At 40.7% G+C, this 14647-nt stretch overlaps 1 protein-coding gene across 1 annotated transcript in view; it reads left to right on the top strand.

The window, feature by feature from the left end:
• The first annotated feature begins 7658 nt into the window (after nt 1-7658).
• Nucleotides 7659-14647, top strand: part of JADE3 (jade family PHD finger 3) — a 47417-nt gene continuing 40428 nt past the window's right edge. Inside the window, exon 1 of the mRNA XM_066313556.1 lies at nt 7659-8450. The gene's annotated coding sequence lies outside the window, so the exon portion shown is untranslated. The remainder of the gene's footprint in view (nt 8451-14647) is intronic.

Below are 14647 nucleotides of genomic sequence, written 5' to 3'. Positions count from 1 at the left end.
GACAGTGAGTGCTTAAAAAAAATTTCTTGCATTACAACTTGGTCTTGCAATCCCCCACACTTCCCCAATATATTTGCATCAGAAATTTTAAGAAATAAACTCAGTTTTGTCATTTAGGAATTCTGCTCACAAATTCATCAGATAAATGTTTTGCTAATTTCTGGCTTTACTTGGGCACTGGCTTTAATTGCCATTGACTCCACCAAGACCAAAGTTTCCCTGCTTATTTCTCAGAGCTTGTAATGTGTTTTGTTTAACTGGGTGGGAATGACTTTGGAAAAGGATTGACACAAGTTTCTGCTTCGTAGCAGTAAAAAAATTCCAGCACAAGCCTTTCAAACTATTTAAGATCATCTTCAAGGAAGAAGGCATGTTTGGTTTCTGCTATGGGATTTGCAGCCAGAGGCTGAAGTTGATGAAGTCTTGTTTACTGTGTTTAGTGTCTGCTACTTCATTAATCATCATCTGATTGTGCTCCAAGCCTTGTGTTTTTGCGGTCTAAGTGCAAAGCTTGGGTGCTTTATTTATTTGTGCAGTTTCTTTGCAGGGGAAGGTGACAGTTTGGGTGCTGGTGTGATGCTTGACCATGAAAGAACAGAGAAGCTTTCCTTATGCAAAATCACAAATACCAATGTCCCATAAAGGATGTCAAAAGTACTTTAAATCACTGTGATAAGCAAGTGAAGTTAATACTGTTACCTTTTTCTTGTCCCCTTTTTTTTTCCCTCTGGGAGCTGTCATTCAGTTAAATACTGACTAAATGGTTTTACATGAGTATTCTTAGTATTGAGCTCTTTATGAGAGTTATTTTTCTGTGGCCATTGAGACCCCATTAAAGGCCAGGAATATTCAGTATATCTACACTACTCTTTTCTCAAATTCCACATAGCCTGAGCAGTTGAAGAAACTCCAAAGTGTGTGCTCTGTTGGCTTTCTGAATCCCTGTGTTGTACACTGGTGGGTGTCACAATTTAGTGTGTCCAGAAAAGGAGACAAAATCTTTTCTTGCTGTCATCCAGTTGTGAGATAACTTTCCTCCTGTAATCCAGGCATAAATTACCCTCAATCTTATTGTTTGGAGTTTCCTTTTTTTTCCTATTTGCATTGACTAGGATTGAAACAGAGGCTCAGCAGGCTCATTTGTTGTGTAAAAGCGAGTGGTGGTTTGAGCCAGGCGCTCCTCCTGACACTCCCCAGCAACTGGTGATTTGTTATCCTGCAAGTAAATGGTTGAAGCAAAATACCACAACTTAGATAAGAAATGCTTGCAGAGAGTGGTCTTCTTGTGAAGTGATGGGAATGCCAGGAGGTGCTGAAGTGCTGTAGGTAGTCAGCAGCAGTTGTGCAGTGGAAAGGGTTTGAGGAAAAGAGAGAAGGTGCTGAGGCAGACTCCTGGTGGACGGGAGAGGAGGGCTGGGAAGATAGGGTGAATACTAAGGACAGCCTTTGCAGATGTGGCAACTGCTGACACCTTACGTGATGCCGAATTTGATGCCTGAAGAGTGCATGTGAGGAGAGGAGGAAGAAAGGTTCAAGCATGTATCTGATTCCTGAAGGTATCCATTTACAGGACTGCAAATCAGTAGTTGAATCTGTGAGAAGAGAGATTTCTGGCATCATTCCCTACTTGGTATGTGAGCTGGCTGTCCTGAACATGCTGGGCACTTTGAATCTCACTGTAAAGACCTTTCCATTTGCTGCATGGGGAGTTAAAACCTTGTGGGGTTTGCTGTTTCTTGTTCCAGAGCTGTAGCTTGAATGCATTGAGGTGCACAGTTTTCTATTACTTTGGTCCAAAGTTTAAATATGTTCCTTCATATTTTATATTGTCATTGTGTAGAGGATCCATGCAGTGCTTTTAGCATTTGTGACCCTCTTGTGTTTGTGGTAGGGTCATGGGACTTGCTGTGTAGAATATGGAAGTGGCATAGCTGTGCCATCATAAACATAGTAGTTTTATTTGTTATTTTTAAGATCGCCACTGAAGGTACCTAACTTTATACAAATAGAGGTGCATTAAATAATAAGAGAATTTGGTTAAGGAAAAAGATGCTTCTAGGTCTTCTAGATTATTGTTTCTGAAATGTTTGTTTGAACGTCTCTTTGGAAAATAGCATGGAACAGTACTGCCATCACTCAGCTACAGGAAGTGCACACAAGCACATCTGTTTAGTACAGGAGGCACAAATCGAATGAGGTGGGTTGATACTTAAAATCCAACTGACCAGCATGTGGCTGTGGCTAACAGCAGGACATGTAATGTTCTCCTTCCTCAAGAACTACATCTATTTTGTTTTGCTGCAGATCCTCATAAATAGCTTGTTTTTGCTGCTCTGTGGCTCAAAGACCTATTTTCAAGTTCTAGGTAGTAGGTAGTGCCAATTGTTATTTTTGCCTGTACCCCATTCCAGACTTTGTGGATCAGGAAGTGTCCTGCTAGTTTTCAATGTTTTTATCTCAGTTTAGATCTTGTAGTGCAGCCTTCCGTCTCATGCATTTGTATTGTATTTCTGCTACGTTCCTCTGCCTTGAGGCGTGTCCTGCTGGAGGGAATACCGTCTCTTCAGAGAGCTGCATCCTGCACCAGGCCGAAGTAACACATCTCCTTAATGTTTCGTTCTGCAGAAGAGGAGCAGGGGTCTGAGCTGCTGTGCACTAACTATCCTTGCATACAGCTGTACACCATAGCATCTGTCAGGGATATCTATCTATCTATCATGTTCCTCAGTTTCTGATGTATGGAAGAGGGTTGGAATGGTGGAATAGCGACCTGGGATTGCTTTGCTCTCATTAGCATGCAGTGATGAGTTCTGAGGAGAAGCTGATGTAGTAGTAGCGCAGAACTTGCTGCTCTGCAGCACCGTCTGCATGGTGAGGTGCAGTCCTCAGTGCAGACAGTCCCAACAAACCGCTTTGTGCAGTGCTCTTTATACTCAAGTCCCATTTATTGTTGCCTTCCCCTCCGGCTGGGTTGAGAAGAGCTGAGCTCTGCGGAGCATGTTGTGTTGGCAGCGCAGCAACCAGGACTCTTGTCCAATCTTTGTTTAAACGTCAAGAGCTACAGCCTCCAGTCCTCCCCTGGGGCCATGGGTCAGCAGTTCTGACTCTCAGGATGTTTCCTTAATGCTAAGCCTAAGCTTTTTTTTTTTTTTTTTCATTTAAATGAATTTCTTAAAAATTTATTTCATTACATTGCATCTCTTACAGACACAGGCTTTTGTCTGACTAATTCTCCTCTGCTATCTGTATACCAGGAATGTAAACAACTTTGTATCTTGAAGTAGGTTTTTTTTAATGTTGGTCTTAGTAGTTTTTCCCTGTAAGGGCAGTTCTTTCAGCCTGACTCAGTATTTTGCATGTAAATGTTACTCACGTTGTGTAACAATTATTTTTGAGTAATGGATAAGATGTTTTGAGTGTTTTGCAGAATGATTGGCACTACACACAAGCTAAATAACTGCTGTGTTGGGTCACCATCTGAGTGCCTGGGGCCCAGGACTTGAGAGCATTTCATAAAATGTCTTGATGTTACTTGTTACTTGCTTTATGAAACCTATCCTTCTAGACATCCTACTGCATTGTTTGTCTGAAAGTGGGGGAAGCCACTGTGGGAAATTGTTTTTCCAGCAAGTTTTACTTGGTCGCTGGGAATTGCTAAATCACTGGCTGTTATTAAGAATAGGCTTGTTGCTGCATAAAGGTGTCATGAAACAGTTTTGTGACAGTGGAAAGAAGTGGGCAGGGCTATCTTTAGATTTTTATAATGAAATTGTGAATTTATACTGAATTACTTTGTTGGCTAAGCCAATGTGGAAGAGAACTAAAAATTGAGAAGCTGCAGAGCTTGTAGCACTCCTGTGAAGAAGAATAAACAACAAATCAGTTTATTACAAGGAAAAATCCAACACTGTTTGCTACAAAGATTTTGTAGGGATTTTACAAGACACTTCTTAAAAAGCTTACTGACTCTTTCTTTTCTATCTCTAATCCCTGTAGGATAAGTATTGCCTGGAAATAGCTCTTCAGTTAAATATGATGGATACTGTTTTGGTATTCAGATACTTGTTCTGTTATGATTTTTCAGAACTATAAGGGAAGCAGTACCATTACCTTCCTGCTTCATACTATATTTATAATCTCAAAAACTACTGTCTTTATTTCTTTTGTTTTCTTGGTAGTATTAAATTTTTCTTCTGCCTTTTGTAAGAGGTCTGTGTGATGTTTATTGATAGTCCATGGAGAGCTGTCTGTATGTCCTTGATATCTAAAACAGTCTGTAAAAAAAACCCCAAGAAATTATAAAATTACTTTCTAATACCTTTCCCACCTGTGTTAAACCCCTGGGATTATTTATGGAGGATATGTGAAGCAGCACAAGACCAGCTTTTTAATTTAGTTTTGAAAGTTTGAATTTGTGAGGTAGGAAATGCACAGTAGATGATGCAAGTTATCAGGCAGTCCATATTACCAGAAGCCAGCTAAGGAAGCATGGGTTAGCTGAAATGCTCGCAGGAACATTTGTAGCTCCTGAGAAAACTGAGAGGATAATTGCTAATTAGTTTCAAACAAGACAGGTGAATTAATATTTGCAATTAATGATGTGGGTGAAGGAATGAGGACTCCATTCATTCAATGCCCAAATCAAGCTGGGTGAACCTCTATGTCTACTTGAGAAGATGCTTTGAACTCAGAGTTACTTTAACAGATTGGAAAAGGAGCCTGGAAGGAGGGGCTGGATGGGGCTGAGCAGGGCATGGAGGGGCAGCTCTGTGGCATAAAGTTTGGCTTGCATGCCTGCGAGCAGTGGGCCCCAGCAGCAATAGCTGCTCACAGCCAGGACTTGAGACAACAGCCATGCTGTTGCAAAAGCAAATGTACTGGAGTTTATATGTAGGATTGTTATCTGCAACTCGTGACAGTAAAGAATATTTTTCTGTCAAAAAAATAGCATTTTCTGTGTAGGGAAGGATTCAGATAGGAGAATTGTCCAGGACATCACAACTTCATACTGGTTTTGTGTGCCAGCCCTGGGAAGGGTGGTGGACAGCAGCAACTAGAAGAATCAGAAATGTAGAAGACATCCTATAAGCAGAGGGTGAAAGAATTTGTTTAGTCTGGAGAAAAGACAAGGACCTACTGACAAGAGACTTAAATTGTGTTTAAACTGTGTCAAGAAGAAAGAGATGAAATCATCAGAGTCCAGTGCTGGGAGAGACCTGGCAAAGGCTTGAGCAGCATGGGGAAAGGTGTGCTGGGACAAACTTGCTGGCAGTAAGGGTCACACAGCGTGGAAGGGGCTCCCCTGGAGAGGCTGAGGGGCCTCTGTTACACAGAGTCTTGAGTTCTCAGTCCTACCTGGCAGGTCTTTTTTCTGTGACCATCTCTGTTTTTGCAAATGGCAGTGCAGTGTGTGGGATGTTGATGAGAAAAGCACGAAGCTCTTATTTTCAACCAGTCCAATTCTTGTTTTGGTGGCTTGGCTGTTGGTAAGCAGTGTGGTAAATTACAGAGAGAGAGATAGTATAACAGTAGTGATAACTACCAAAATAGATCTGTGTTCCAAGTGGCCTTCTGTTGTTTTAAGTTGTATTTTAAGAAATAAATCTTGCTGATGCTTTTTTCCCTGGTGACGCTTAGTTTTCAGGCAGCATTTATGAAAAGCCACTGTGCATTTCTAAGTTTGTTTTCTGTGTTTACACTGGCCTTTAGTTCCTATAAATTTTTTTTTCCTGTTTCTTCATGCCACAGTTTCTGTTGCTGGCCCATTACTTTTTCAAGTGTACCTGGAAAGTAGGGGTTAAGTCTGTTGGCAGTCTGTAGGGGAGGGTGAACAACTTCTGTGCATTCTTTACCCTGCTCCTGAACTTGCTGCTCATGGGGAGGTTGGCATTCTTCCATTTCTTTTAAATCTATTGGGGAAGAACCTCCTGATCATTAATTTGAGGTGACTTAATTTAGTATTTCTCAATCAATATGTTAAGACAGCTTTTAAAGCTTTTAAAACAAGGAAGGTGAAATAGTATTTTGTGGGGGAAACTGTATTTTTCATCCCATTTTATATATTTGTTCATGGTTGTGAAATAAATAAAGTTGGGACTGAAGATTATGACTGTATACTGTAAGGATTAGAGAAAGAAAAAAAATTTAGTTGAATCTTCCAGTACTTCAGAGTTCATCTTGGCATTTGACTGAGCAAATAAATGTGTTTTTAATGAAGAGTTCAAAAATATATTAGTTTTGAGGTTCAGCTGGGAGGCAAAAGCTGTGGTTTTGTTCACACTTAAAAGTTGTAGGCTGTGTTGCATTTTAATGATGCCATTTGAGCTGCCACAACCAGGGCTTTGCTTGTGTTTCTATGGAAAACTTACATTAAATGAGTTCAATTGGGACATTAAAGAATTATCCCATAATAAAATATGTCATGAGAAAAAATCATTCAAAATCATGTTTGGAAAACTTAGCCAGCCATTTATTAATTATTTACTTATTTTCTTCACTTGCCCTCCCTCTTCCAGTGCGTTTTGTGGGTGAGGCTCTTGGCATTTCTTAGCTGGCAGGTAGAGGCAGAGTACCAGGAGAGGTAGCAGCAGGCAGAGCAGCAGTGGGCTGCAGCCAGCCCCTCTGGTCACCCCCACTCCCTTTGTGCCAGGTGTTTCTGCTGCCCCTGGGCTGGGTTCCTCTGGATGGTGCCTGGAGGCTCCTGCACCGACCCTGTGGATTGCTTCGGGCCATTTCTGTGGTGGCAGAGTGTGTCTGTTTATCTGAAGTTAAGAGCCCGACCCACTTAGTGTGATTCATGTTTCAACTACCTTGGCTCTGGTACTGCTTTGATCTACAGATCTTCTTGTGTTGCTCAAAGTTAATTGCTTAATGTGGGGTAGAGCCAGAGAATGTCAGGAAAATGGGAAGAGGAAGATGGGAAAAAAAAACAAACCCCAACAAAACAAACTCCCAAACCAACTAAGCACCTCTGATGCACCACCATCCCTCCACCCCCCCTAAAAAACCCAACCAACCCAAAAATACCACCAAACACACAAACACAAAAACCGCCCAAAAGTGAAACTTGAAATCAAAGAGAATTTGTAGAGACCAAACTTCAAAATTTTGCATAGTCAGCATACAGGAGCTGCAATATATTATGTGTTCCCCTTCTCTTCCCCATCCCCCAGATTGTAAGGAACTGTTTTCCTTCAATGCCGCAGCCTAAGTTGAGCAACAATAGTTGTAATAAGTAATGGGATCTGTGCCACTCCTCAGTGGATGGGTGGTTGTATCTTTTTCTTGTACTCCAGATGGGTGGAGGAGCACAGATGTTAGAGTATGGTGCTGACACTTTGGCCATAAACTGCCTTATTTCAGTTAGAAAAATGCTGTCATATCCCCTTTTAAAATTATTTTTCTTCTGGCAGGGTATGCAGTTATCACTTCCTTGGTTTTTACTTGTGTTTTTGCTCTCTAATACTTTCTTGCACAGCTCTTAGCTGTCCTGTTTCTGTTCACTTTTTGCTCCGAGGCATAGGGTGGACTGCCTGCCAGGACAGCCCTGGTTGGGCTGCTGACATCTCTGAGGAGTGCTGCAGCTCATCTGTTGGGTGTGACGGCTTTAATGCCTTTGCCATGTGCATTACAATAGGGCACAGAACATACATGTGCATGATCCGGCAGGAGGGGAATGTGGGCAGTTGGTGGAGGGAAGAATTCCTCTATTCCCATATTTAATATTGCTCGAGGCTCAGGACTAGATTAAAAAGGGCAAGTAAGCAGAATCCCTGCCAGGATAGCAAAGCTATTTGGGATTGTCAAGGAGAGGATGGAGGAATGTCGTGAGGAATTAAATCAGGAGCCACATGGAGCTTTGCCTCTATGCTTATTTTGTTTGCCCTCCTGTGAATTTCTAAGCATGCATGGTTCATAGAAGACCCTCTTGAATGAAGAAAGCATCAGTGTGTAAGGAGAAACAACCCCTTAAGCCAGCTGAATAAGTGTGCATCTATCTGAATGTGTTTGTTGAAGTGTTTTTATTCCCAAAACAGGATAGAGAAGATACTAATTAAAATTTCATTTTGTTGGTATTAGTAAAGTTGCTTCCCATTCATGTTAAGAGGATAGCAAAATCAACTTCAAGAATATTCTTATAGATTTGTTTTTAGCTGTAGTAATTATTGCATTTCTATCACAGTATGTGCACATATAGCTGATACATTTCATTTTTCCACATATCAGATGAGAATTGTGGAATTTAAGTTTATATTCTGGGCATATCACTTGCTTGGGGAAGTTGCAATAAAAATACAATACAACCTTCACTTACTTGCCAAAAATTAAATTGTAACTCAAACATAAAATGCCTGATGTCACTCCTACTACCTAAAAGCACTCCTTTCATTTTTTTAGGAGCTTGTGATGTCATCAGCTGAAGTGAAAGCATCTACCTCATGACCTGGCATGTAAGTGAAGGAGGAGCTGGTACTTAAAAATAATAAAAAAATAAAAAAAATGTGTGTGTTGGTGTTTACAATGTGTAAATTGAATCTATATACCTTCAACTTTCAGATATCACCTTTTAAATGAAAGCTTTCTGAATTTTAAAGGAATATAAAGTCTTTTAAAGGTGAGGAAGTCATAAAAAAAGCTGTTAACAGTACCATTTCAGCCTGCAGGACTCCTTAATAATCTCTGTTAAAATCTGTTTTGTGTATCCCATAATGTTTGAAATGCTGTTAGGCATAGATGGAATAATTTTATCTTACCTCAGTATTTACATGTGTTGCTTTTACTCCTTTTTATTTTGTGCTTCTTTTCTGGATATAAATTTTGATAGTTGTGATGAATGCATACTACACAGGGTGATACCCTTCCTAAAAATTAAATACTGTGCTTGTGCAGAAGATTTAGAGTTTTGATATACTCAAGATTCTTCACAGTGAACTTTCTGCAGCTTTGTGACACTTCTATTTTATTCCCTTAAGTAAGCAAAAATATTTCAATCCTCTGCAGAGGCATTTTTAGATTTTTTTTTTTTTTTGTCTGCCCACTCTGCTTTTCTTTTATGTGGCTTAGAGGATTAAAGTGCAGTCAGTGCTTTGAGGGGCCAATGTCAGTGGTGAGCTGAGTGTTCCTAATTGGTGCCAACACCTGTCCCTCATTATGAAGCCTTGTTCAAGCTGTCTGGTGAACCGAGGTAACCGGTCTGCCTTGCATGTCTCTAATGTGATTATAAAGCCCTCTCCTCATGCAAGTTTTATTACTTATTCAACTTTTGGACTGATGTGGAAAGTGAAGCTAAGCTGAGCCATTTGGCTGGCTACCAAAGGCCATAAGGAGTGGCAAAGAGAAGGGATCCACTCATCTCAATATCTCAATTTCAAGAATTTTTGTTCAAAGCTTGCTTCTGTTTTGACTGTTTAAATTTTTTTTAAAAAAGGAGGGGAGGGGAGGACTGGTTTTTGGTGATTTGTTGTCGTTGTTTTTTTTTCCTAGTTTTAAACATCAAATACTCTGAATTTAGAGACCAGTTCTACAGACTCCAGCTGAGCTGTGAACATCTGAGTGCAGCTGCTATTGTGCATAACCTATTGATTTTCTGCAAATAGAGCTTTGGCCTTGACTACTTTTGCACCATGGCTTTGTCTTCGAGGGGTCAGGGCTTAGCAATTCTTTTCTACACAAAACCAGCATTAGCCTCTCCTCCCACCTGATTCTGTACTGTTAGCAGGGCTACGATGCATTGTGCTTTGCCATTGCAGTTGGAAAAGACAACCTCAGACAGATTTCACCAGTGAAATGAATGGCTTAGATGAGATGGATCACTACCATGTTTGGGCTTTACAGCAAAAGTTTAAGCATAGTTACGTTTCCCAAGTAGTTTTAGTAGGTTTTTAAGGGTTTAGCTTGTAAAATTCAAGCATGCAGCAATGCAATGCTGGCTGGAGGTTTTGGGTTATTTCCTTGTGAGGGAGGAGAGAGACAGAATAACTTCAGATGTGTATCTTGGAAAGGTTTGAGCTAATAAACCTGTGAGAATCACATGAGAGCACTGTTAGTTATCCAGATTTGGAAAACCGTAAGAAAATGAAAGTGAAGTGGATTCTTAAGGCATAGAATTGGAAGTCTAGTTATTAAGGAGATTGAATCTCTGCAGGACAGAAGAGAACCCAAAAGAAAATCCCAAGTGGATAGGGCCCTAAGGTGAATGTAGGCTAATTTGTACAACTGTTTATTTGATTTATCCTTAAAAAAGAAAAATGAAAACCCAACAACTCCGGTACACGGGGAATGATCTAATCTTCTGCTTAATAATTTTGGCCAGAATAGTCCCATGAACAGCAATCAACAAACTTTAAGGGCAACAGTATGTCAAGTGTCAGACTCTCTGCTGGTTGTGCTCATCATAATCAAAATCTTATTTGATAGACATACTCATTTCAATATTTATCATGGCCCTATAGATACCCATCTGATCTGTAGTCCATGGAGGACAGGTTAGGAAGCAATGAATTAAAAAAATGAAATCCATAGCACAGAGAAAAATTAATGGGTTTTAGCATGTGTGGTTTCAGATGATTTACCGTACTCAATTAGGCCAGTTGCTGTCTCAGATAATGGTCGACAGTGGACACCTAGGGGAAAATAGCATTTTAAATTCTATTGACTGTTTCTTGTAAAATTTTGATTTTGGGATTTCCAGCAGATTGACATGACATTGTGTTTAATAGCCCTTGTTCTCCATTTGGCCTAATTTTCTTCAATCTGTTTGCTTTTCAATCTCTGTAATATGCCATAGCATGGAGTTTCTCAAAATCATTTTGTACATAATGACTTTTTTTTTCTTCACTTAATTACTTTCCCTTGAAGTTTCTTCTGTAACTTTTTGTTTTCCTTGTCTCCTCCTGGCCAATGAGAAGCTGTAAGTAGTCTCTTCATTCTGTTGCTCCTCTGTCACTTAAAACAGATCGCCCCTCTTCTGCATCCTCTTCTCACAGGTGGTCTCAGTCTGTTTCATCTCTTACCCTAAAGCCATGGCGAACTTTCCTTAGAGCTGTAGTTGGGGGTTCACCTTCTGCAAGTATTTCTCCAGTGGGGTTGAGGGAGCTGGCAGATACTGCCTTGCACTTAGCCTGAATGAGTGATCACTAACGTTGCTCATCCATAAAGCTTTCAGTGTCGCTGAGTGGGTGTAGCAAGTGAAACCAGACAGGCTCGTGTCGGTGCTTGTTGCTGCTGCTCTTGGGCCTTCCCAGAAGGATGCCTGCCTCTCTTGCATCAATGTGCTATTCTCCTCCTGCAGTAGTTTGCTACAGGTGATTTGGGAATGTCTGAGTGCCATATTTTTGAATACACACATTCCATTAATGTGTGTGTTTTCATCTTGCTCAGACCTAGAAGTGTCTCACAGGTGCCGTGGTGTGGCTGTGTATGTATTAACTGGAAACCGTAGTAGATGTCATAGGCCAGCAGCATTCTGCCTCACTGGCAGGGATGTCTGAGGGAGCAGCTGTGTGTGCCTGATCTGTGATCTGCTCTGGGCTCACAGCTTCTGTGTGAACAGCCAGTCACTTTAGGTGTTGCAGAGCTGGGGAGGTGGATGGCTGGAGTCTGGGGTGGCTTTATTCTGCCTCAGTCTAAGTGCAGGCTTGATTGTGCCTTCTCTCCTTTGCAGAGCTCCTGGTAACTGGTACAGCTGCAGTCTGCCCTATGTCCTGCAGCTGGGCGAGGTAAGAGCCTGCAGAGAAGGCAGCTTCTTTACAGTCTATGAAAACCTCCCTGACCAGGTGGAGTTGCATGTACAAAACATCAGCTGCAGGTTTTGCATTGCATCATGGAGTCTTAAGAGTGATGCTACTGTAAGGGTGGTTTTGTTTGTTTTGTTTAGTTTCATAGCTGTATTTTCAGTTGGAACCTCTTCTCCTGTTTCTCAGCAGAGATTTTAGTACTGCTCTTGACAGCATGGGATTCAGTTGCAGCAGCTGCAGCATCTTGTAACTCTTACCATATGAATAAACATGTGGTGAAACACCTTCCTACTTCCATGGCTTGTACGCATTTCCATTCTTGCCAGCACAGGAGTACAGAGTGGACAGGAGATCTGCATTACCTCACACCTTGGCAGCTTTGGAGGGTCAGTTGTGATAAGGTCACTCTCCTTATCCTCAGGGGGGGATGGAGAGTGTTCTCTACTTCAGAGTCCACCCCTTCAAATCCCCATGGTCTTTGTGATCCACTCTGTGGGCTGGCATCTTTTCTCCTGTGCCAAAAAAGCCACCTGCATCAGCTCTGCTCACCAGGAGTTATTTTCTAGTATGAACATTGGTCTAAACTTACTTGTTTAAATCTTGCTTGTTTCCACAGGACTGAAGAGAAAGGAGGAGTTATGGGGACTGTTAATGGTCAGTCCTGATCAGTGCGTCCCCTCATTAAAAAGTATAAAAGTACTTTGGCTTCACCTTGGCCATTTGAGGAGAAATTGAACTTTACGTGGTTTTCAGGATGCATCTCTTGACTGCTTTTTCAAACAAGATGTGACGTTTTTGAAACCTTGGGCAAATAGAATCATCCTTTCCTCTTTTCAGGGTAGCATCAGCCCCAGTGGACAAGTCTGCTATTTATTTATCCATTGCTGCAGTTTATGTTATGACAGGGAAAAATACTTTTTTTGCCTCTACTTTGTACATAAAAATGGACAAACATCACTTGACCACAGCATCTCTTTCATAATGTTTTTCCCCACCTCGGTTTGGTGATATAGAGAAACCTGGAGCAGTATTTATTTTTATAAATCTATTTTAAATCTCTTTGACTAAAAGACCCTCTGTCCCTTGATATGTTGTATGTTACAGATTGTATTACATAACATTAATTTATTTGACCAGACATAAAATTAATTTTAAATCTCTAGTTATTGAGACAGATTTTTTTGTCTATTCAAAAGGTATTTTAAACTAGAAAGTATTTTAAGAAACCTTACAGTAAATGTTTTCTCATGCTGTGATGTTTTGACATGGAGAGCCAAAATAATAATGCAATTGCATATATACATGTTGTGTGAAATGCTAGAAAATGTAGTAGAATGTTAGTATTCAGCCAGAGATTTGAAATACACCAAATGCTGCTATTTAGAGTTCTGGTTGTGACAGTACTTCCCTTTAATTGTTCCTATCCAGTGATGCTCTCAGTGCCCTCTTCTTATTTGAGGAAAACTTGAGCATCCAGATTGTTTATTTTGACTTGTAAATGACAGCCATTTCTTGTCAGATAAGGCAAGAAATTATCAACCTAATGTTTCCTGCAGGAAAATATTTGTGTTCTCACATTCTTTGAGTAGGGTATAAAGATGTATATTGATGTTTTCTGCCTTTTACAATCCTTCAGGTTTTGTTGGTGATGCAAAATTTTGCAGTGAAGTGGTTAGCCTCTTCAAAGCATTATAAGTAAGAAAAAAAATGAGTCAAAACGGATAAAATATTCAATGTAAACTGGTGTTGTTCATTATTTTATTTGAGATTTGAAAAGAACAAAGCAAGAACAGTGAAACCTACTTTAATATATATATTCACAAGTACAAAAAATTGAATTATTTTAAGCAAATCTTTTGTAGGATATAAGAACTTTTGCCTATGCTATTAATAGAAAAGTTGTTTTTCATAATCCCAAAAAGCGCATACATTTCTAGATCCTTCCTTCTTTGATAGTATTTCCTGCCTGTGATCCTAGCTGCAGTACTAGTTCCACCTGTATTTTGTCATGAGAGCATGCATTAGTACAGCTGAAGAACAGAAAAAGATACGAGTGTTCAACTGCTGGCAGCATCAGGCAGATGAGGCTTCACTTGAACTAGTCTAATACTGGTTATTGCTTAATTTTCAGTTAAGTAGTGACACTTCCATGGAGGTTTTTCTGTCCCCATCTCTCCCCCCCCGCAAGTTTCATCACTGTGCAACAACAGAACAATACTTAGTGCATCACAGGGATTTTTCTGATTTTTGTTGTGTTTGTTTCCCCATGTGCATCAGCAGGAAGGGCAGTGAGTAGCAAGGTCACAGAATATGCGCTTGGGAGACCTGGATGCAGCTGCCTGCTGATGCTCGAGGCTCCGGCATGATCTATGGCTGCTCTGCGCTGCAGCTCTGAAATGTCAGGGCTTTCAGTGCTTGCTTAATATGAGCTTATCATGAGGGTAGATATGGTGAAGACTGAAAAACACTTAGAGCCAAGGTAACGTGAATCATACCAGTTCTTAAAATAGAAAGCCCAGCTAAGCGCTCAGAGGTTTTTCTGCTCAGTCATATTGGTGAAGTGTGTGCTGCTCCTGTTTCTCCCCAGTGCTTGGCAAGCCCGTGACTGCAGTCTCCTTGCAGATACAGGGCACGTGGCTGTCTTCGGGTGTCGAACCTCCTGGGCAGGCAGCCCCTTGTTTGCTTGGCTTAGCATAAGGCATGATGACCTGCTGTGGTCCATTTTTAGTAGCAGTGCATCCACATCAGTACTTTCTTCAAAGCAGACATTGTCCTTAGCTTCATTTAGTAAGTGGGCTTTGTGGGGTTTTCTTTTCTTCTTTGTCCCTTGGTTCTTGAATGTCTTAGTGTTAAGTCAGGTATGCGTTTTCTTTCGAGGAAGGCCTGTAAAACAGACAGATCATGATCATTAA

Source organism: Sylvia atricapilla, chromosome 2 (assembly GCF_009819655.1).
Source record: "Sylvia atricapilla isolate bSylAtr1 chromosome 2, bSylAtr1.pri, whole genome shotgun sequence".
In the NCBI taxonomy this organism is placed as follows: domain Eukaryota; kingdom Metazoa; phylum Chordata; class Aves; order Passeriformes; family Sylviidae; genus Sylvia; species Sylvia atricapilla.
Note: the sequence above shows the minus strand (reverse complement) of the source record. Positions and strands in the feature narration are given on the sequence as shown.